This window comes from Zalophus californianus, chromosome 10, assembly GCF_009762305.2.
Source record: "Zalophus californianus isolate mZalCal1 chromosome 10, mZalCal1.pri.v2, whole genome shotgun sequence".
NCBI lineage: Eukaryota > Metazoa > Chordata > Mammalia > Carnivora > Otariidae > Zalophus > Zalophus californianus.
Genome location: NC_045604.1, coordinates 105,793,432 through 105,816,593, shown reverse-complemented (window position 1 = coordinate 105,816,593; position 23,162 = coordinate 105,793,432). Strand labels below are relative to the sequence as shown.

The 23,162-nt window shown below is 56.9% G+C and overlaps 2 long non-coding RNA genes across 2 annotated transcripts in view; both read right to left on the bottom strand.

Moving 5' to 3' along the window:
• LOC113933495 overlaps nucleotides 1-23,162 on the bottom strand; it is a 36,569-nt gene that overhangs the window by 1,786 nt on the left and 11,621 nt on the right. The gene's annotated exons all lie outside the window — the stretch shown is intronic.
• Nucleotides 6,950-9,244, bottom strand: LOC113933494. Its single transcript, XR_003523366.1, has 3 exons — nucleotides 9,134-9,244; nucleotides 7,926-8,160; nucleotides 6,950-7,439 (listed from the first exon to the last, which is right to left on the bottom strand). It is a non-coding gene; the product is annotated as an uncharacterized LOC113933494 (long non-coding RNA).

Here is a 23,162-nt window from a genome sequence, read left to right as displayed (position 1 = left end):
AAAAAGCTCCCAAAGTTCTGAGGGTCATGCCCAGCCCCCGGGCTCACAGCTGCATTAGGGAGGTGAACTCACCCAGGAAGCCACAAAGCCACAGGTGGCCTGCACAGTCTCAGGGTGGCCTTCCTGCCCCGTAAGCCTCAGTTTGTTCAGCTTTACAATGGGCGTAAAAGCCGTAACCACATTGTAAGCTCACTGGGAAGACCCACTGAAATGCTGCATACAAACCGCTCAAGGAACACTCAGCCTTGGAATTCTTTTTTTTTTTTTTTTTTTAAGATTTTATTTATTTATTTGAGAGAGAGAGACAGCGAGAGAGGGAACACAAGCAGGGGGAGCGGGAGAGGGAGAAGCAGGCTTCCCGCTGAGCAAGGAGCCCGGTGCTGGACTCGATCCCAGGACCCTGGGATCACGACCTGAGCCGAAGGCAGACGCTTAACGACTGAGCCACCCAGGCACCCCTCACCCTTGGAATTCTTATGTCTAGTGTTTCCCGGGCCTCCCCAGCCAGTTCCCTGCAGTAAGTCAATCTCCCTGACTCTCAGCCCTGCTGATGTAGGACCTCCCTCCTCTAAACCTCACCCAGAACCTAGAAGCGCCCTGGCGTGTCCCCTGTGAGTCCCCCGTTTTCTCTGCTATCAATGGCACAGCCATGCTGCTTTCTCCGTCCTGGCCAAGACCACCTGCCTGCACGAGAGCCCCTTCCTCATGGCCAAAAAGTAGGCCCTGCCTCCCAGGGCACCGCCATGCTCATGCTGAGCCATGCCTCCCTGTAACCCAGGCTCCAGTCAGAGGGACTGGTACCTCGGGATCCCACAGCTCCTCAGGCCCGATGCCAGCCCCAGGTCTTGCCTGCGGCCACCTCCCCATCAACCAGACCCCAGGCCAGGGACCCGGCTGGGCGCAGGCTTCACCTTTGCCCTCTGCTCAGACTGCCCACCCTACCCAACATCCCATGCACGCTGGGACGTTTTTCCATGCCCACAGTGGACATGAACCTGGCACCTGGGAGAGCATATCATGGTACTGAGCAACAGGAGGGGGGAGGAGAGTGGGGGCGCGTACACGGGCTGGGAACAGTTTGGACTTCTCAGAGACAGCAGAACCTAAGCCGGTAAGGCCTGGGCCATGACGGAGTCTGATGTCAACAGAGGAGTGGACCTCATAGGAGAGCCAGGACGTGCACCCCGGACCACAACCAGAGACAGTGGTCGCCCCACGGGCCCCGGGGGCTGAATCAGGGCACGCTCAGGCTCTTGAAGATCAAATACCTTTTGTATCCCTCAACATTTGAGGGGGAAGGAACATATGGCCTGGCTGAGAGGGGAAGGGAGCAGGGTCTGGTGTCACTGTGTCACTTCTCAGAGGGTCAAGACCCCTCCTCTGTGTCAGGGGTCTGCAATACCTCAGAGGTAGATGTATGAGCATGAAAGCCCTGGGACCGCAGGCCGGGCCGCACTGTGCCTGTGGCTGCAGTGTGGTCACTCTCACATAGGAAGGCCTGGCGGAAGCTTCCAGACTGGTGTCTTCTGGCACTGGGACAATCTGCCCCAGGAGGTCTGCTCAGGCCCTAGGAATCCTCCCCCACTTGCTCCCAGTGGGGCTGTTACGCCCTTCCAGTTGGTGGGCACAGAAAAAGTGTCCGGGAAACATGCTCAGGGGGTAGTGAAGTTCTTCCTCAAATATGCGTTTCCACCTCCCCGGGTCCCGGCAGGACCCGAGGCCACGTCAGCCTGCAGGAGCAGCGGCCCCCGCTCCCCCTGCTTCAGCCAGGACCCCACTTCCCTCCAAGTCTGTGCTCAGCAGCTCCCGGGGCCTTGTCGGAGCAGCTGCTCGGCTCCGGCCCCGGCCTCCACCACCCTCTGTTCCCAACCCCCTCACCCCTCCCCACATTAAAAAAATAGAAATAAAAAACTGGACGAGTTAATTTGCTAAAATGGAACAGAGGGCAATAACTGATTACATTTTTCCCCAAAGGAAACTTGAGTTAATTTGGCCGGTGACTCATATGCCAGGCTGCCAGTTACAACACACCACCCCAGACACAGCTCCTCGCTGGGCCTGGCTGGCAGCCGCCTTCCCCGCTCACTGCTGCGGGCCCCTGGGTCCCCCCTCGGAGAGGTGGGGGCCCCGCCTGCACAGAGCCCGCTGGGTCCCGAGCTGTTCGTGGCGCTTCTGAACGTGCGGGGCACACACCCGCGTGCGCACAGAGACACGTGCATCTGCGCTCACACCAGGCACTGACGAGCGCGCGCGCACGCACACACACACACACACACACACACACACACACATACACACACACACACTTGGGACATCGCCAACACCACTCTGGCCTGGGCCAGTAAATCATTCAGTAGTAAGCTCTGCACACCAATCCTGGGGAAAATCCAATTAGAGTCCCTCATTACTAAGGCGTTCCTCTTTTTCCCAGCATCTTAAAGCTTCTGGGGAGTGGACAGAGGGGAAGGTGGGGTGCTCATGTGAGCCCTGTGAGCTCTGGATGGAAGTTCCCAGCCCAGCATCCCATGGGTGGAGGCCCCAGATGGGCTTCTTCATCTCCTTGGGGGTGAAGGGCACCTTGGGACCCCACTCTACATCCCATACTCCTCACATGACCACCTAGCTAATGAGAAGTGACACCCAGCTCTGGCAGAAGCCCCCAAGGTAGGCCTTACAGTCAAAAGTCACTCATATGCTGTGTGACTTTGAGCAAGACACCCTCTCTGAGCCCCAATTTTTTCCAGAAAATACCTTCATCATCTGGTTGCATAATAATATGAATGTACCTAATAGCACTGAACTGTACACTTCAAATGTTAAGATGGTAAATTTTTTTTTTTTTAAGATTTTATTTATTTGACACAGAGAGAGAGAGAGCAAGAGAGGGAACACAAGCAGGGGGAGTGGGAGAGGGAGAAGCAGGCTCCCCGCCAAGCAGGGAGCCCAACGTGGGCCTCGATCCCAAGACCCTGGGATCATGACCTGAGCCGAAGGCGGACGCTTAACGACTGAGCCACCCAGGCGCCCCAAGATGGTCAATTTTATGTTATGTGTATTTTAACGCAATTTTTTAAATTGGAAAAAAAAAGAAGAAAAAAGAAAGGCTTAAGCTTTCCCCCTTCTTCTTTCCTCCTTGCCACTGGCTGGGGTGTAGAAACGATGGCAGGAGCTGTGGCAGCCTTTTTGGACTCAAAGATGGAAGTCACCTTTGAGCATGGCAGTCCAGAGGGATGAAAGGACGCTGTTCCTATGACACTGTAGAGCTGCCAGATAAGCCCTGGACTGCTTGTGTGCGAGAAGTAAACTTCTATGTTGTTTTTAAAAACAGATATGCTCACACTTGAGACAACTAAAACCGTTTGGAGGGGTTGATTGGGACAAGGATGAGAGATATTTCCTAGGACCCCTTTCCTAGTTGTCCCCAGCAAGGGAACACGGCCCAGGGTTCAGGGTTCTGGGTTCTGGGTTCTGGCCCAACTCACCTGCCAACTGACGTGTGACCTTAGGTAGATCAATTTCTTCCCTAAGCCTCAGTTTCCCTCCCTGTCTTTTGATACTACCAGTCTCAGTTTTTCAAATCTGGTTAAGGAGAGGCCCCAGCAGGGAAATCGCCTGGCAAAGGACTGGCAGCAGCAAGAATGAGATGCAAGGAGATCTGATGGAGAGCCAGAGCAGAGAGGGTAGAAGGAACCTCCAGCACCCAGCACTTGGTCCTCTCGCTAAACCCATCTTTCAGGAGAGGAAGCTGAGAAGGAACATGGAGGTCAGAGAGGCTGGCCAGAACCCGGGGGCAGCCAGGAAGAGCAAGAGGCCCAGGGCAGGAGCCGCAATCCCACAGGCCAAGCCCCCACCACAAAGGTACTGGTGGTCAGAGTTTTCTGGAGTCAACACCCTCCTCCCAGATAAGAAAGTAGAAGCAAAGTCCTCCCCTCCCTGGTCTCCTCCCCTGGTTCAGGACTCTGTGTGGCCCTGTTAGGCCCACACTGTGGGTCTCCCTGGGGCCCTGGGGGAGGAGCTAGCCAATCTCTTAGGGGAAGACAGCGAGGACCCTAGGAGCCAGTCCCAGCACTTGGGGTGCAGAAGGAGGAGGAAGTTAGAGAGGGAATCGCTGGGAAGCGGGACGGGTGGAAAAAAAAACGTTTGCTCGTTTCCAGGAGGGCCTCTTGCCTCCCTGGAGGAAACTGGGAGTTGTTATCAGAGCGAAGGACAGAGATGCCTGTCCCTGGATAAGCTCTAAGAAAGTCTCTCCCTGTGGGCTGACACATCATGGCGGGTGGGAGAACAGCGCTCAGAGGGGCAAGACCCCACTCCCAGACTCCTGCCAAAACCGAGAGCCGAAGGCCCAAGCACAGATCCGTTGTCCACGCGTGACACCCCAGTTGGGAGCAGTGGCCGGGTGCCTGGGCAACAGGCACCAGCTGGGGCCACTCTGAGGCACACCCAGGCCCCACCATGCCCCACCATGCCCTCCATATTGGTTGGCCCTCCTGCTATCAGGCATCCACACAGCCCTGGCGTCAGTCAAGCCAGCTCGAATCCTCCCTCTGTCACTTAGAAGCAGGGGGACCTTGGGCAAGGAGCTTATATAACCTCGCTGAGGTTCAGTCCCTGCCTCTGTAAGGAGATACCCACACTGGGGGCTGAGCTAATGGTCCTCAGCCAGTGGGAGCCCCCTCCCCCTCTGTCGTGGACATCTGTGGCCTGATCACTCCTGGGAAGGGCATCACATACGAAAGGACAAACAATACTTGTCACATTTGTGGTCACCACCCTCCAATTTCCTCCGCCATTACTGTTTCACGGGCTGACATGTCCCTTCCTCTCCAGCAGACAGACTCCCAGAGTGGGGTGCTCACGGAGCATGGGTCTCCAGGCCTCCTCCTTCGGGGTCTGGAGCATCAGGTTCTGGACTTTTCCAGGCCCCGGACACAGCAGAAGAAACACCCTCGTCCTCATGCACCGGACTTTTTAAAACACACAGCACATGGCTGCTGAATGTCCTCAGATTTTCCACCTGAAGAGACTGAGGCTGTGAAGCTGGGGGGCCTCCATGTCCAGCTGTAAGGAGTAATTTCCCTCAGCGGCCACAGCCCGAGCCGTGCTGACGGTGGGACTGTGGGCTGGGGCTGGAGTGGGGACAGAAGGGGCCCCACCTGGGAGCAGCTTGCTGGGGACATAGGAGGGCTCGAGCTGCCCCAGGAGGGGGTGCACGGCATGGAGGGCAGGCTCACTGCCCTACACACTCACACAGATGCAGACACCACCACCATGCTAATGCCCCCAACATCATGAAGCAGGTGTGCACGGCCTTGCCTCCCACTGAGGTTCCAGGAGTACTGGGTTCCCGCTCAATCCTAGGCCCTTGGACCACCGAAACCTCCGGCGTTTCTTCCTGCCTGCCCTTCCGGACTTCTCCCTCCTCCGGCTTCCTCCACACGCTGAGCTAGGGGCCAACAGGAGGGACCAGCGTCAAGGTCAAAGCCTGCTTTCCTCCAGCTCTGCCTCCACTCCTTCCGCCCCTTAAGTGTCAGGTGTCACCGCCTGCTCCTCTGGACGAGGTGGGGGGGGCACTCCTCCTTTCTCTCCCCTGGGGGCGCAGAGGAACTCGAGGAACTTGGGACCCAGCCCGCCGGCCGGGATGAGGTCGCGCCGCCGCTTCCCCAGAGAGCCGCTAGGTGGCGCCGCGCTAACGAGGATCGGAGGGACGGGCCGTCGCCGGGGGAGGGTAAGGGCCGGAGAGCCCAGGTGCCCAGCCGACCTCTCCCAGGCGGCTGCTCACACCCGGGGCCCCATGTCCCCAGACCCCGGCCCACGCTCCCGTCCAGCCCCAGGCTCGGGCTGGGCCTCAGGGCACAGCCCCTGGGCCCCCTCCACCACCCCTACTCTGGCCCCTCTTCCCCCCTGGGTGGCTCCTTTGGCCCTCCCGTGGCGCAGACCCCACAAGACGACCGGGCTCCTGGGGCACAGCGCAGAGGTGGTTAAATAGGAAGCTTGGCGAGGGAGAAGAGCCTGAGAGTCTGGGTTGGGGCTTCCTCTCTCTGAGCCTCCGTTTCTCTATCTATAAAATGGGATTGGTCCCCGTCCACAGAGTAGATGAGGTCAGAGTAACTCCTGGCACAGACCCTGTGCTCGGCAAGCAACGGTGCCTCAGTTTCCCCTTCATATCTCCCTGGGATCACCTCACCACTGCCTCTGGCCCCTCAGTTGCCGCGGGTTTGTGTCCCTCAGCATCCTCACCACAGCACGGGCTACAGCTCAGAGCCTAAAATGAGCGGCTGCTGGACCCCCCCACACCTGCACCCCCAGAACAGGAAGATCATGTTCCCTTCCTTGGCAAAATTGCCCAATCCCCACCCCTTGTTAATTCGATTCCTGTGAGGAAGAGACAGGGCATGAACAACACATATGGACCCCACCCTGTGCCAGGCACTGTGCAAAAAAGGCTTCTTTCCTATATTCTCCCAACAATTCTGCGTGGTTTACAGACCACAAGGCAGCCGGGGCTCAGAGAGCCTGAGGTCACACAGGGGGTTGATGACGTCTAGGGTTGCCATGCTCCAGGGGGGCCTCGGACCCTCGCTGTCTGTGACGAGCCCCTCTTTCCCTGCCTGAGACTAACCCCCGAGGCGTGGGTGATAGGCCACTCCCAGACTTCCTGACTCTGGGCCCCACCTCTGTCCCTCTGAGGCCAGCCTTTGCAGGGGCTGATCATCCTGCCAGGAAAGATGTCTTTCCAGGCCTCGTCCCTGAAGGCCCACCTGCACCACCTCTTGCAGGAAGCCTTCCATGACTCCTCCTTAAGTGGAGGCTTCAGTGGACCCTCCATGGCAGGATGCCCTGAGCTTAGCACCTCACTTGGTCCGTGGCTCAGACACGTGTGGACTCAGCCAGCTGTCAGGGACCACACCAGCAACAGGATGCTGTTCCATGGGGGATCCTGCACCTCATACCAAACCCAGTTTACAGAGAAGCCTTTAGATGGACAGTTAGGGGATGTCAGGGCCTGAATGTGTCCCTCTAGCATCCCCAGTGCCGGGGATGGTGGGGCCTGAGAAGTGATTAGGTACAGTTGGGGTGGGGCCTGAGATGTGATTAGGTACAGCTGAGGGCATGAGGGTGGGGGAGTTCCCCCCCGCCAACCCTGCAATGGGATCAGTGTCCTTAGAAGAAGAGGAAGAGAGACGGAGCACGTTTGGCTACATGAAGACACAGCCAGGAGGTGGCCGCCTATAAAGCCCAAAGCGCCTCTCACAAAGAACCCTATCTGCCTCCAGAACCATGAGGAGGAGATTGCCTGTTGTTTAAGCCGCTGGTCTGTGGTGTCTGTTCCAGCCGGCTGAGCTGAGACAGGGGAGATGATAAGACCGGACCGCAGAGGGGCCAGGCGACCCACACGGTTACACAGCAAACCAGAGCAGCGACGGGACTCAAACCAAGATCTGTGGACACACACAGTGAGAGAAAAAAGGGAGGACTTGAGGGGACCATGAATTTAAATCACACGCATGCTCACTCAGGGGGCTGGGCACGGTGATGCCCAATGCAGCTGGGAGGGAGTGACTCACAGCCAGAGATGTCCCGGGCTGGGCCCTGAGCTTTGTCACCCACCACATGGCATCTGTCATCACCTGGCTTGTGTAGCCAAGAAAGCTCGGCCTCCAGTCCCCGGGAGTAATGCCCCTGATCACCTAGGGGTGCTGATTTCAGTGCTCGTGCCCCCCCCCCCCGTGCCCCTGGGCCCACCGGGCCACGCAAAGGAAGGCCACGACCTCTGCTCTTCCACGTGCTAGATTTCTTCTCTCCCTTTACACGAGCACCAAAATCCATGCTGACTCCCCCCACCCCCTGCCCGTTCTCCCTGACAGGTGCCTCAAGCCTATCTGGTCCCAGAGCATCCCTGCAGGAGACAGTATTTTAACAGTCACCTCTGGGCCCCATGGGGACCATCAATAATGGGAGGGGCTGGTTTCTGAGGTTCCACGTAGGGAGATGCAGCCGCGAACTCAAGCCACAGAGAGTCTGTTCACACCGTCCCCGGCGATGGCAGAACCGATCCATCCGTCAGGTTGGAAGGCAGGGCCCCTCATGAATTCAGGCAGCCCCAGAATGGAGCTGGCCTAATTTGGACATGGGCTCAGCTAAAGCAGGCCTTCAAACACTCTAGAAAACATAAAAAAGGCCTTGCTAAACTCTACTCGCGATCGCAATGGAGATGCTTAACCTACTTAAGGAAGGTGATCCCCTTCAAACACATTTACTGCGTGCATTCAGACACACCAAAACCGATCCCCTGATCAGGGCCTGCCCTCTGTTGCTAGAGGCTGAGCCCCTCCTTAGCCCTACCCAGAAGTCCGAATTGGTGCCCTTGCTGGACATTAATAAAACTCCCTTTTAAAGAATAGCCAGCCAGCCAGCCGGCCGGCTTTCCTCTTTTGTTTAGCAATATCTACTAAATGGGGATTAGAGCCAAAGCCTGCTGAGTCCACACACTCGGACACTCTCCGTGTCCCACCGGCCCCGCCCTCCCCTTTGTGGGGTCTGACTGCAGAGGCCCTGGGATGGGGCCAAAGGTGCCCCCGGGGTGGGCGCAGCGCTGTGGCTGACTTCCCGCCGGAGCCTCGTGGCGGCCCAGTCACCATGCACTTGGCGAATGCGGACTGGTCCTGTGCACCCCAAGCAAGCGTCTGGCAGGGCGGCCTCAGGGGGCAAGCCAGTAACTGCCTGCCCTGAACCAGATCAGTGGCTTTGCATCAGGCTCCAGCAACCAAACCGGCTTCGCCAGTGCAGTCACACACAGAACCCCAGGACGCAAAGAGGATGCGCACAGGGCGGTTCTGGCTGACGCGCGTCCGGCCGGCTGTCCCTCTTCCTGGGCCCTCTCTGGATCTCCCAGCTCTGCTGGCTTTGGTTTCCACTGAAACCTGCTTCTCCCTGCATCTGGGAACCCGGGTTTAGAGGTCACTCCAACCTGGGGAGTGTAAAAAAAAGTACAAGGAACAAAAACCAGGAGGTTATAGTAACAATCCCAAAACACTGCTTCCTGGGCTCCAACCTCATCTGCTTCGCCCTATTCCCTCCGTGGATACTCTGGCTTCCCAGAGCCCCAGGATGGAAGAATCTTCTCGTTTCCCACCTGATGGGAGCCCTCTTCCCTCTACTGCTCCCGGTCACTGTGGGGATGATGTTTCTGGTCATAGCCTCTACCGAATCAGTGCCTGGAGTGCTGAGGCCTGCAGAAGACCCCACTGTCCCTGCCTGCACCTGGCACAGTCCAGGCCAAGGAGCCACACCCTGTGACCACACAACTGACAATACATCACTCAGTCATTCAACAACACCTACATGCCAGGCCCTGTCCTGGGCACCAGGGACACGGTGTGGCCTAGAGATAAAGCTGCTACCCTCAAGGAATGTGACATGGGTACTGAAAAGGATACTGGGAGGTCTAGCCTGGAGCCCTATGTGTACTTAGGAGAGCAGGAGGGGAGCTATGGGGCACATGGAAGGAGCCTGACTCAATCTGGGGATCAGCGAAGGCTTCCTAGAGGAAGTAACCTCTGAGCTGATACCTGGAGAGTTAGCCAGAAGGAGAGGATGCAGGTGAAATGCATTTTGCCAACGAGAACAGCATGTGCAAAGTCCCAGGGGCAGGTGAGAGTTGGAGAAACCATGGGAGGAGCGTGGGAGCTGGAGTTTGGTGTGTCTTGGAGTGAGAGGGCCAATCGAGGTCCAGGCCAGGGAAGGCTAGAGAGGGGCCTGCAGAAGTGCGGACAGAGGCCCTGGGGAGGGTGGCAGTCGGCTTTCATGGGGAGCTAACCTTTTCAGTGAAGGTTGCACCGTGTGGGGCTCAGACAGGGTGGCTGTGGGGAAGCCAATGGCCTTACCAGGCCAGCTGTGCCTCGAGGAAGGACAAAGAAAGACTCACCCTTTGTGTTCCGGTGCCCCAGAGCCCTCGGGAAGCAATTCTGAGTCTGTACCTCCCTTCCCCGTGGCCCTCGCCTGAGCCTTGGGCACTCCTGGGCACAGCCAAGCAACAGCCCCAGCCCACTTGTCCACAAACAAGGTCACTGCCTTGATTTCCCTCACTGCCCCGGATTTCAAATGATGCCAGCCTGAGGGACTGTGGATCAGATCCAGGGGCCTGGGCCCTCTCAGCATGCATTTTCTTCGACTGCCCCTGGCAGGGGACTGCCAATATGCCCCTGGGTTGGGAAAGTGTGCAGAACGCTGCCCTCCACCTGTCCTGGTGCCGGCCTATGGGGATGCACAGAAGGCCTTGCTCCCAGGCCTCAGTCCCTGCAAAGAATGTCTGTCTTCCTGCAGCTGCTTGGGGTCCCTAGGGCCCCGTGGATATGAAGGCTGATCCAGTTTCCCTATTTGCTTGGCCTACTAGGACTTTAGGAGTCCGACCGTCAGGCCCAGCAAGTGGCTCTCAGGCCGTGCGATAATCAGAGCAACATTATTATTTATTGACTGATCATTGGTCATGTTTTGAGTGCTCCTTATCGATCACTATGTTGCCTGCTTTCCAGGTTTCTTATTTGATCCTTGCGACAATCCAAGGTTCTGTGTTACCCCCATTTTATTTTAGTTTTTGAAAGATTTTATTTATTTATTTGACAGAGAGAGACACAGCGAGAGAGGGAATACAAGCAGGGGGAGTGGGAGAGGGAGAAGCGGGCTTCCCGCCGAGCAGGGAGCCCGATGCGGGGCTCGATCCCAGGACCCTGGGATCATGACCTGAGCCGAAGGCAGACGCCCAACGACTGAGCCACCCAGGCGCCCCTATTATCCCCATTTTAGAGATGAGGGAATGAAGGTCAGAGGTTATGGTCCCGAAATTCCAACCAGACCTGCAAACTGCTTCCTTCCCCACCCCCCGCCCCCCCCACCCCGTCACTTCCCCCTTGGGTTCATTTTCCTTTTGTTTTTCATCCTATTGTCTGCATCACTGTATACCTCGTGAAATTCCTTTCCAGAGGAGGTCGATAACAACTAACCAAACAACCAAATGTAAAATGAAAATGACCTCCCCACCCCCACCCTGCAGCACTGAGCCGCCGTCCTCCGCCCAAAGGTGTGCGTCCAAAGGCCCAGGTGACTTTATTCCGAGGGAAGCTCCGGGCTCCTCCTGCAAACAGACCCTGGGCAGGCCTGCCCTCCAGGTCTCCACGTGCCCCACAGAGGGCAAGGCTTGGACCAAGCCGGGGTCTGGCTGCCCACAGCCATCCATTCAATTGTTCACTCATTCGTTTGTGCGGCACACACGCACACAATTGGTCCACGTCTCCCCTGGGGTCCCCAGTCTGGCTCACCCATGGGGGGATGCGGGTCTTAGAGGTTGGTGGATGGGGCCAGTGGGGTGGGGGCGATGCTGTGGGTCCTGGAGGTGGAGTTGCCCTGCGCCTCCAGGGCTGGGATCTGTCCCAGGGTCACACCCAGCAGCAGATGCATGCCCCCAGGTCAGGCCCCAGCATCCTGAGCCCTGCCCAGTGCAGGAACTCCCTCACCTGCTCAGGCAGCCCCAGGCCTTCCTGTAGACAGAATGTCAGCCTCCCGAGCCCCACACCAAGGCTCCATAAGGACGAGCTGCCACCCCGCAAGCACCAAGCCCCTTCCTCTCAAAGCTTCCCAGGCCCACCCGGACCTGGGCTCAAGGCACCTGGATCTGGGAGAGGATTTGGGACCCTACCTGCCTACCTCTGACTCCTCCCTCAAATTGGCTGCTCCTGTCCAGGATGAGAGGCAGCAGGAGAAGGGGAAGCCTCCATTCCTCCTTTGTGCCGACAGACAGACAGACAGACTGGCTTGTCGGCACTGCGGGACTCCCAGGCCTGGCAGAGACTTTGACACAACAGGGTGGCAGGTTTCCACCGTGGTGGTGAGGACGGGGGAGTGGCCTCCAAGGGGCAGCACAAAGGTGGGGCGAGGGGGTCTCCTGTTCCCCACCCCCGGGCCACGCAGCCATCCCCCCACGGGGCTCCTCTGGCTGCTGAACTCTCCGCGGCTCCTGGAGAGCCCCTGCCCTCATGTTCCGGGAGGGCGCCTCGCGGGCTGGGAGGTGGGGAAAGAGTGGCGCATTATTGTGCACTTTTTCTTAAGTCTGTGATAAGCTCCTTCTATTAGACTATAGATCTCGTCACATAAAATAGATTTGTGGACTCACAGCCGGGGAGAGCCACGTTCCTGAGCCGTGGAAATGGCTCATTTCCCCCCCTCTTCCTTGAGTAACTGATGGTCATGAATTTTTCACCCAAATGTCGCCACTAAAGATGTCACCAGCCTCCCTCCCCTGGAGGTTTTATGATCTGGCTCTAATAGGGTGGGGGTGGGGGGCGTGGGGGGAAGGGGCTGTATCCTGGGGCTGGAAAGGGACCCGGGAGTGTAGGGGAGCGGGGCCGAGGGCTGGAGACTGGTGACAGAGCCCAGCTTACTGAGCAGTTGCTGTGTGGCCGACCCACTATCTCGTCTCGTGTTCCAACAGCATGGCGGGCGGGGTGGGGGAGGGGCGGGGAGGTAGCAGATGGGCTGGGACTCAGAGAGGCTGAGTAACTTGCCGAAGGTCACAAAGCTTGTGAAAGTCCCAGAACCACTGGCAAACCCAGCTCCAGGAGGGCTCCAGAGGCCGGGCTGTTGATGGCTGTGTTTCATTCACTGCCTCTGTCCCAGACTCGGGCCCTGGGGCAGGGGGTTCCCTTCCCCATTCTGGCTAAGGACCGCGGTGAGCGAGTTAGAGCGGTGGGGCTGAGCGGCAAGGCAGACACTTGCATTCCCGCCTAGATGGAGGCGTGAACTCTTCTGCAAGGGTCAGAGTCAAAGTCACATTGTAGAAAGAGCCTTTCCTCCTGCAGGGCTACACTCTGAGAAATTGAGATGCTCCTTGAGATGCAAGGTGTGTTTCCCTTTTGGGTGACATCCATAGCTGTTGTGAGAGAGGGGACAGAATTGGGACTGGAAGCCCCTGCCGACTCCCCGTGCCAATGCCCGAAGACCAGGAGGGATGGGACGACAGCTCTCTACCCTCTGGGGAGGGCTGAGCTGCCAGATTGAAAGAGAGGGGTCTGGGAAGCACAAGGCGGAGAGAGCCGAGTGTGGGGAGCAAGAATGTGCTTGGGTTACAGCCCCCCAGAAGTCAAGGTCGGTGGGGCCAGCCTCCGCTTGGTGCAGGTGGTGCAGGGGGAAGAAAGGGGTCAGTTAAGGACCCACTCCCTGGTCCTCCTTCTCTGAGCCACATGATCAGAGTTAAAGAACAGTGGTACCTCCATCACAGCCCAGTGTCTGTCTGGACTCCAGAGACTGCCTCCCAGCAGGACAGACACGAGTGAGAGGTTTCACCTGGGAGAGAGGATGGGGGCCCCGCAGAGAAAGAGTTGGTTATCCTGCCCCGGGTAACTAAGTGGAGTCCTTGCCATCACTGGCCACGCTGAGCCAGGAGGACCCTCAGTCAGGTGTCGGGGGTCAGGTGAGTACAAGGTTCCCGGTCCCCAGCTCTGCTGTCTCCCCCCAGCTCTGCACTGGCAGGAACGGAGGGGGCCCTGTGTGCCTGGAGGTGGGGTGCCGCTGAAGCCTGGGGTAAAGGAAAGAAGTCTTTTTCTCTTCTATTTTTTTTTAAGAGCTCAAGTTTGTTCTTTCGTGTGTGTGTTGATTTCTTCTCTTTTTCATGATTTATTTTATTTTTATCATTTTGTAAAATTTATTATGTTTTTATTGAAGTATACTTGACATACAACATTGTGTGAGAAAGGAGATAAGTCTTCAAAGCCACCGCCAGAGACTTTCCAGGCTGGAAAGGACAGAATGGCATCAAAGGCTTGCATTTTTCTAGAGCCTCCCGGCAGGGGATCTCTCTAGCTCTTGCTTTCACCCTACCAGTGATGGGGAACTCACCCCCTCCGAAGCTCAGTCCGTCTGCTTACAGCTCTAACTGGAGAGGGAAATGAAATCAGCCACCCCCTCCAGCCTCCTCACTGAGCCATTCTTCTGGGGACTCTTGGGGACCCTGCGGGGACCTGCAGACAGCGGTCACCCAATGATGCAGCCCTGCCACGTACCAGAGCCAGCTTCCTGGCTCCCGGAGCACCTTCCTGCCCACTGTCTACTCAACACACCAGCCTTTGAGGCAGGCAGAAGCCCAGGCCCGGGTCACTGTCCCGTCTTTCAGATGAGGGTGTCGGGCCACACGGGGAGGCGGTGAAGGACGGGTCTGGAAGAGCAGGACTCTTGTCTCCTGCACTGGGATTCTGTGCGCCATCCTTGCCCCCTTCTTCTGGCCCCAGCCTCATGGCCCCTGCTCAGAACCAGCTCCGGCTAGTCTCTGGTCCTGCTGTGGGACCAGCCCTGACCCTGCTCTGAGCCCTCGGTCACACTCTGCCAGGACCCAGGACACTGGCTGGCGAAGCAGAGTTACCTGAGGAGGCCCCGCAGGGGGGCCCCTGCCAAAACCTCTCCATAAGTTTGCCTCCAGCCTGCAAAGCAGGAGGCCCCAGTTCTAGTCCCCTGTCCCTCCCCACCGCACCTCAGCTTCCTCCTCTGGAAGATGAAGGAAGGGGCTTCTTCTCCAACAAGATGAGACCCCCACACCTGCATCCTGGTGGCTCAGCACTTGTACATGAAAATGCTGGGGGCCTGAAGGTGGGGGTGGGGACATGCCAGCCGGGCACATGGGGACCTAGGCAGGCCTGGGGAGCTGTAGCGAGGTGTCCAGGAAGGAATGATGGTGGCCCTTCAGCTCTCCTGGACAAGGGGCCAGGACAGGTGGAGGTCTGGGCCCTCAGCCACTCTGCAGAGCCCTCTCCCAAGGGTGAGGAGGCCCGGCTGGGGGTCTGCATGGAGCCCGTGGGAGGCGGCAGCAAGGCTGAGGGGTGGGGCCAATGGGAGGAGCAGAGAAATCCAGCACCGAGCCCCTAGAAGGAACTAGAAAATGCCCACGGATTGATTGACACTTTGCAAGAATCAGACACTTTGCACGTGGCTCCCGGGCTGCAGCCAGATTATTGCCCTATAAATGAGTAAGGAACATGTTGACTGATTCATGACCAGGAGGACTCGAGCCTGAGACGAGTAAACAGGTGATTATAGCGCTAATGGGCGCTGCAAGAGGAGGGTGCTCAGGTGCATGCTGAGCAAGTTGCTAACTCTGCCTGGGGGGTGAGGAGATGGCCAGGAAGACTTCCCAGAAGAGGCGACAACTCAGCTTATAGCTATTAGCGGCACTTAGACTGCAGTTCTCCTAGTGGCAGAGAGTGGCTGACACCCTGAGCGGGGTCAGTTGTGGGCAGCAGAAACCAGGTGCGTTGCAGAGGGAAGAGGCTTGGGGGCAAGCTCAGAATCACTTTGAAGCTTTCAAGTTCACATATCTTGAAAATATATGCAAATATATATATATGCAAATTTTGCATTCTGCTCCACAGTATACAGCCTTAGTTTTAATAGAAAAACGTGTTTTCAAATTACTCACCACATTCGTGAGTAGTTAGGTCAAGGGGACAGAAAGCAAGCCTAGAAATACACCCCCTGCACACTGGAAGTTAGTAGGATGAAGGTGATTTCGGGGAGGTAGAGATGGGAGTTTTAGTAAATGGTGTTGGTACAACCGGGAGACCGATTGAGCTGCATCTATGCCTCACCAGAACACCATCAGGACAACCTCCAAAGGGATCCATGATTTAGAAGTAGAAATTAAAACCCTAAGGGGGCGGGGGTGCCTGGCTGGCTCAGTCGGTTAAGCTTCTGCCTTCAGCTTGGGTCACAATCTCGGGGTCCTGGGATCGAGTCCTGCATCGGGCTCCCTGCTCAGTGAGGAGTCTGCTTCTCCTTCTCCCTCTGCCTGCCGCTCTGCCTACTTGTGCTCTCTCTCTCTCTCAAGTAAATAAATACAATCTTTAAAAAAAAAACAAAAAACCCTAAGGGGCGCCTGGGTGGCTCAGTGGGTTAAGCGTCTGACTTTAGCTCGGGTCATGATCCCGGGGTCCTGAGATCAAGTCCCGCGTCAGGCTCCCTGCTCAGTAAGAAGTCTGCTTCTCCCTCTGCCCCTCCCCCTACTCGTGCACTTTCTCTCTTGTTCTCCCTCAAATAAATAAAATCTTAAAAAAAAAAAAAGAAATTGAAACCCTAAGACAATCAGAGTGACTCCCTTTATTAACCCGCGGCATGGGGACACTCTTCCAACAATGACTTGAAATGGAAAAGCCAGAAAACATGATAAATTATGTCAATAATAATAGGAAAAGAAATACAAGCAGCCCTTCAACCTATGAAAAGATTGTCCACCTCATTCCTGTGAAGAGAAATGCAAACACTCTAACAAGGATACCATTTCTTCCCAATCAGATAGGCAAAACTCCGAAAGTCTGACAATGCAACCTCTTGGTAAGGCTGTCGCGCTGGGAAACAGACACTCTCCTATGTCGCTGATGGGAGTGCAAAATGATACAACCCCGATGAAAGATGATTTAGGCGTTCTCATCACAGTTACAGATGCACGGACCCCGGTGACCCGACAATCCCGCTGCTGGGAATTTACAGACACACGTGGAACACGTGAGGAAGGCTGTCCATGCGTGCGCTTTCACCACAGCTGTGGTGAACAGGAGGAGAACAGGACATGGGTATGCAAATACATACCACTTTATGCATTTATGTAAAGAAATACTGGAAGGACTCACAAGAAACTAAATGTTTCTCTAAGGGGCAGGGGGTTGGGAGGCGGGGACACGGATGGAAATGCGACTTGCTTTTCTAGGAATAAATAACTTGCCAGGTAAGTAAACACTAATGTTTATCAGGTATTTGTCTGGTGATCTGTTTATCCCTAGATACCAAGTCCCAGATCCACAGGACTCTGCCCCCCTCTATTTGGGGAGAAAGGGCTGCAGGCAGCGGGGAGCCACCGACGTTCTAGGCAAGGAGGCATTTGTGGGCAAGAAAGCCCACAACCCTGTGACCGGGGCTGGGGGTCAATGGACACACCTGCAGGGCAAGGGCACCCGTGGCCAGAGCCCTGGGGGCAGCTCTAGATCAAGAAGGGACCTCTTCGGTGCCCCAGCCCACACAACCCGCATGCCCCATGTCCCAGCTCCCTGGAATCAGCTTAGCACTGGCTCCTGCCTTCTGTGCAGGCTGCTTCCTGCTAAGGAGGAGGATTCCCTGATTTGGGGAGAGAAGCCATCTCAGTGAGCTCAAGTAAGCCAGCGGGAGCCAGTTTCTGAGCCCAGGGCCCAGTCAGCTGACACCCTGGTTGGTGGCCAAGCCTCTGGTGCTCAGTGGGGACCTGGAGGGTGTCCCTCTCCTCCCTTTCAAAATGGCTTCCTTCCAGCCACAGACAAGGCTTAGATGGGGAAGAAGGAATTCCTAGATGGCTCTCCACACCCCACCTCTTTCAGGAAGCCCTCCGGGATTCATCAAGATGGTGGGACACCCCTTCAGACACCCTCGGTTGGGCCACAACCTATCCAGGGCTGGGACCCTTGATCCTGATGGCATGCCATCTCAGGACCCTGGGAGGGAATCAGCCCTGGCACGTGGGGGCCCTGACCCTGAGCGCGCAGCCCCTCACCGTCGTGCCCCAGCATGGGTGCGGCTCTGTCCACCAGCAAGAGCGCTCTGCAAACTTTAAAGGGCTCTGCATCAACAGTGTCTCCCTGGGGGAGGGAGGCAGGCGGAGTGGGGGGGGGGGGGGTGGGCGTCTCCCTGTGCTTTACTGCCCCCCCCCACAGGCCTGGGCTTTACTGCCCCACTAAATGCCGTGTTTGCTCGCACCCCACCCGGCAGCTTGTACACACCTGTACATGGAAGGCTGTAATTTCTCTTCATGAATCACAGGTAGGATCACACCCAAGTTACTGGCACTCCGCTCCTTAGGGCGGGCTGGCCAGGCAGTCGCCTTTGTCTTCCAATTATGCTGTGTTTTATTGCTCTTTTAACTGTAACAGAAACACCCGAAGACGCAGGGTCTGGAGGGCAATTAATGACATAGGGAACAGCCACGCAAAACCACTGGATTTGGGACCGAAAGGAAGCTCTGGGTCTGACACAGGGGGTAGAAGGAAGCTGTGTCGGGTAGTGGCTCATGCCCGTATGTTGGCGTCCCACGGGCCGGCATTCAAATCTTGGCTCTGGTACTAACCAGCTGTGTGACCCCGGACAAGTAACTTCACCTCTCTGAGCCTGCATTTCCTTTCCTACAGAACGGTGCTGCTGGGAGTGGGGCAGATAAGCGAGCCGACGGTAGACATTCCATCAATGCTGAGTCCTCCGAGGGCCCTCCTCCAGCTCAGGTTTACAGGCGGACTTCCTCTCCCTCCAATTTCCTGTCAATTTCTACAGTCCCTGGCACACTGCCATGTTCGCCGTAGGTACACAGGGCTGCAGAAAGGAAAATGGCTTCAGAGTCCATTTTTCATCCATTCTGTAAATATTAACCAAACACCTTGATGTGCCGGATGCTAGTGATCCCCAGACCCAATCCCTGCCCTCGAGGGGCTCACAGTCCAGCCAGAGAGGCCCGGGAAGATAAAGCAGGCGACAATTGCCACTATCAAGGGAAGCCCAAGGAGCACCCTTGCTCCCGAGCAGGCCCCAAACAGGTGTGGGGGCTCAGAAGGCATCCCTAGGGTGATGCATGCCTGACTCTGCGCCCTGGAGGAAGAGTCAGAATGAGCCAGGAAAGGAGCGGAGTGTCTCAGTCAGGAGAACATGTGCAAAGATCCTGGGGCAAAACACTGCTGGAGCCTAAAAAGAAGGATGGGGAGAGACAGGGCCCAAGGGAGCGCCTGAGGTGACATCCAAAAGGGCCTTTTAACCCACGCTAAAGAGTTTGAGGTTTGAGCTCAATCTAGAGGACTCGAGGAGCCCCGTGAAGGATTTCAAATACTCTGGTGCTCTGCAGTCAAGGGCGGGGACAAATGGGAATTACAAGCCCAAGGGTGGAGACAGGCAGTTCAGAGGCCAAGGCAGTGATCAGGGCTAAAAGATAGACGGGGCTTGAATCTGGGGTGACTTTGACGCCCTCCTCAGCCACTTACTGGCCATGAGAGCTCGGGTGAGTGATCCACAGACTCCTGACCACGGTTCCTCATTCCTAAATCTCAGTGGTGACGCCTAGTCCCCAAGGTGACAAAATTTCACCCAGAGGAAAAGCGGGACTCATCCACACTGAGAAAAATAAGGGCACGGGGACAAAGGACAGCCCTCGTATGCACAGAATGCCAATCGATACTGCAGAAGGAAGGAAGGAAACAGAAAATCGGCCCTTGAGCAAACAACCGGGTGATTACTGTTGCAAGGGAGATCCGCCAGTGGATGCTGAAATTCATGGACAACAGTTTAAAGAGAAACAGGAGTTGCCTCTTCTCAAAGTATCACTCCCCAGATATTTATCCACTAATGAGGGGAGAAAGACAGTAACTCTACAAGGAGACACACGGCCCGCACACGGCAGCCAAGCGATCGAAGCTAACATAACAAGGCATCAAGCCACGATGCACCGAGGACACACCACTGTTCCCGTGGCATTGTCCCTAAAACGCATAACCTTGCCCCAATCACGAGAAAACTCAGGAGCAACCCAGACTGAGGGGGATTCAACAAAACACCCGATCGGGGACTCTTGCGAAGTGTCAAGGTTATAAAGGTGAAGACAGACCAAGGAACTGCTAGTGAGCAGAGGAGAAATGACAGCTGAAGTTCAACGTGGGGTCCCGGCTAGGGTCCTGGGCCCGCAGGGGGACAGTAGGGGACAATCCAGTGACATTGGAGCAAGATCTGCAGTTTACTTCCTTAGGATTGTGCCAATGTTAATTTCCTGCTTTGGGGCATCGCACTGCGGTTATAGAAGATGCTAACTTTATAGGGGAAGCTGGGTGAGAGATACATAGGAATTCTGCAACTGTTTTTGCAAGTTTTCCCTATGTCTGAAATTAGCTTAAAATAAACAGTTTTGTTGTTTTTTTGTGTGTTTTGTTTTGTTTGTTTTTCACAGGACTACATCAGTGGTTCTTAAACTTGGAAACACATCTGATTTGCTTAGAGGATGCTCAGCCCCCTCTTCAGACCAGCTGGATCAGCATCTCCAGGGGAGGAGCCCAGGCAGGAATAGTCTTTACAAGTCTCCAGGATGCCGTTTAGGGCCCCGGGGGAAGGGTGGGCTCTCTGTAATCACTTGGCCCATAGCAGGCCTTCAATAAATCATCATCTGCTCTCATAAATGCATTAGTTCATCAATTGACACCTTTGCACAGTCAACAACTATTAGTGAGTGCCTACTATGTGCAAGACACAGCAAGGATGCTGTGATGGGCAGGAGAGACAAGATCCTTATATTCTCATGGAAGAGACAAACAATAGATGAGGGAGATTATTACACGTGATAAGGACTCTAAAGGAAATAAGTGGACACGACGGAAAGGAACTGGAGGGGTGGGAGCTCCGTTAGATGGAGTAGTTCAGGAGGGCCTCCCGGAGGAGGTGACATTTAATCTGGGACGATAGGAAGGATGGAGCCAGCAGAAGGGATGGTGGGATGGAGGAGCACTTGGCTACAAAGAGCCCAGCAAGTGCCAAGGCCCTGAGGCAGCCCAAGGGAAGGAGGGAGCATTGGAGAGAGGTCGTGATGAGCAGCCCCTTGGCCGCCCCTATGCTGGGCAGCAGAGCCACATCACCCTTCCACGTTCAGCCTCCTGTCTGAGCCCCACTGTCCCCCCAGCCAGAGCCGTCACGGCCACGAGGTCCCCTCCTGCAGAGGCACCCACACGCCTTCACATTACCACAAGCCCACACCGACCCTGGAAGTCACGCACGTTCTCAGCATCCTTAATACTGATGGGGAAACTGGAGCTCAGAGAGGGAAACGCAATTGCTCAACATCACACAGCAAGTGACATCCAGGACCCAGGCCGGGTCCCTGACTGGGGGCCCACCTCCTTCCTCTGAGCCGGGAGGAAGTGTCAGCAGAAGGCTGCCCCGGTGCTCTTGAGGAACAGGGGCAGGACTGACAGCCCAAGCTGGGCTGGGGCCACAGAGCCTGAAGATGGCAGCACTTTTTCCCCCAGGGTGTGAGGCCAGGCTCCCAGGAAAGCCGTCCTCACTAAGGTGTGAATGACTGATAGTGTGTGGGGACCCACAATGGGTTCCAGGAGCAGGAGAAACAGGAAGGCACTGAAGATCAAAACTTGGTCACCCCTCCCATTTGTACCCTCTTGGCAGCCGCAGCCCCTTTGGGGCTCGGTTATTAGCTGCAAACTCCTCCACTTAATTCCGCAAATCAACAACAGATGTAGGAGCTCAGCCTCTGGTCCACCCCCCACTAATGCTGCAGTCCCCTCCGCAGTTGGTGGCTGTCCCTCCCCAGGCTGGAACGCCTCCAGTGACAGGGCCTTATGCTTACTGAGGGATCTTAGGTCGTTTGACAAAAAGGAGCAGAAAGTGCCTTCCTCTGGGTGTGCAACACGCAGGTGTGTATAAAGCAAACACAGGTGGACCCGTCGGACTAAGACCCCGAGGCCCAGGGAGGTGGCAGGAATAGAGCCGGGATGCAAACCCAGGCGGGGCGCCTGAGTCTGGAAACCTCTCTAGCAGGTGATCGGCGGGGGCCGGGCCTGGCCCGCTGGCCCCACCATTTGCTCCCCCTCTGGCTAAAGGGTGGTCTCCCGAAGGCCACGGCAGGGCTGGGAGCGGGAGAGGGCACGATGCGGGGCACAAGCCGGAATCAAGACGAGGCTTCCTCTTCTCCTGGCGGGGAGCGGGGGTGTCTCGGGACGTCACTTCACCTCTCTGAGCTGCACTCGCAGCCAAGTAGAGCCCATATGGCCGGCTCCCCGTGGGCCCCGACAGAGACTCTCCCTCCCCAAGCCGCCCCAGCAGGCAGAGCACACGCAGGGTCCTCCCGTGGTGACTGTGGGACTCGGGGACAGTGGAGGGCAGCCCCTCCTCCTCCTCCTCCAGCAGGAGGCCTCCCCCACCTGCCCCGATGCCCCGATGCCACATTCCTCCAAGGCTGAACCAGCCCCTGCCCTGCTCTCACCAGGGACTCCAGGCCCCCAGCCCCCTCCATCCTGGCCCCCTCCCTCCCTGCAAAAGGCTGCAAACGCTTCTGAGGGCTGGAACATCTGGCTAATGACGGAGAAAGTGCTGAGACGACAGGTTATTTCAACACTGTCATCATCCGTTGGGTATTTCAACACTTAGTGCTTGTGCAAGAGACATAATGGGACCTGTCATAAACTCACGCTGTCTCAAAGCTCAGGCACGTCGCGGCGGGGCTGACGGGGAGTTGTTGGGGTTTAGCAATAGGCGCTGTCTTGGGGCCTGCAGCCTCCTTAGGGTTATTTTGGCTGCACCGTGGAAGGCCCTGGAGAGAAATCTCAAGGTGTCAGAGAAAACCCAGAGCAATTACCTCTCGGGGTAATTAGATGGTGGCAGAGATAGATAGGCCGCCTTCCTGCCTTCCCCTCCTGCCTGCCAGGGAGAGGGAGAGGGGAGGACCAGGCTGCCCCATCCCGCTGGGCCGGCCCCCCGCCGAGGCCGGCCCCGCGCGGGAAGGAGGCCGCAGATGACCTCATGGAGGCAGCAGCGTGAATCATGGCCCCGACCACGTTCCCGCTTCCCTGGGGGTGGGCAAGTGTGTGGGTCCTCAGCACCCCTGGCTGGCCACCCTCCCGTCATGGCGGCTCCTCCAAAGAGCCGTGGGGGAGGCTTCAGGAACCTGTTGGCCTCCCATCAGCAGACCGGAGTCAGGACTTGGACCGGGACTCCTTGCTTCAGCTCAGCCCCCATCCAAGATTTTGCCGGAACCCCAGCCACCCCGTTAGGAGGCTAAGTGGAGAGCAGGGAGGTGGAGTGCGGAGGGGGGGCGGCTGCCCCCCGCACGGGGACAGCTGCGGCTGGGAGCCATGCTGAGCTCCCTGGGGCCAGCTCTCATGCGGCAAGCCCGGGTCACCGCCCCGAGCTGGCCAAGCCGGAAGGATGCGTGATCAGGGGCCCCCAAAGCCAACGAGAGCCAGGCCGAGCACGTCCAGGCTGAGAACCAGCCCCACCCTCCCCCTGACCCTCCCCTCCCTTCCATGCCCACCACCCCCAGCACACACATCTGCAAAGTGTTCTGGGAAAGAGGGCTCTGGCCCGGGATCTGGTGAGAGCTCAGGGAGGAATGTGGGGCCGAAGAGTAG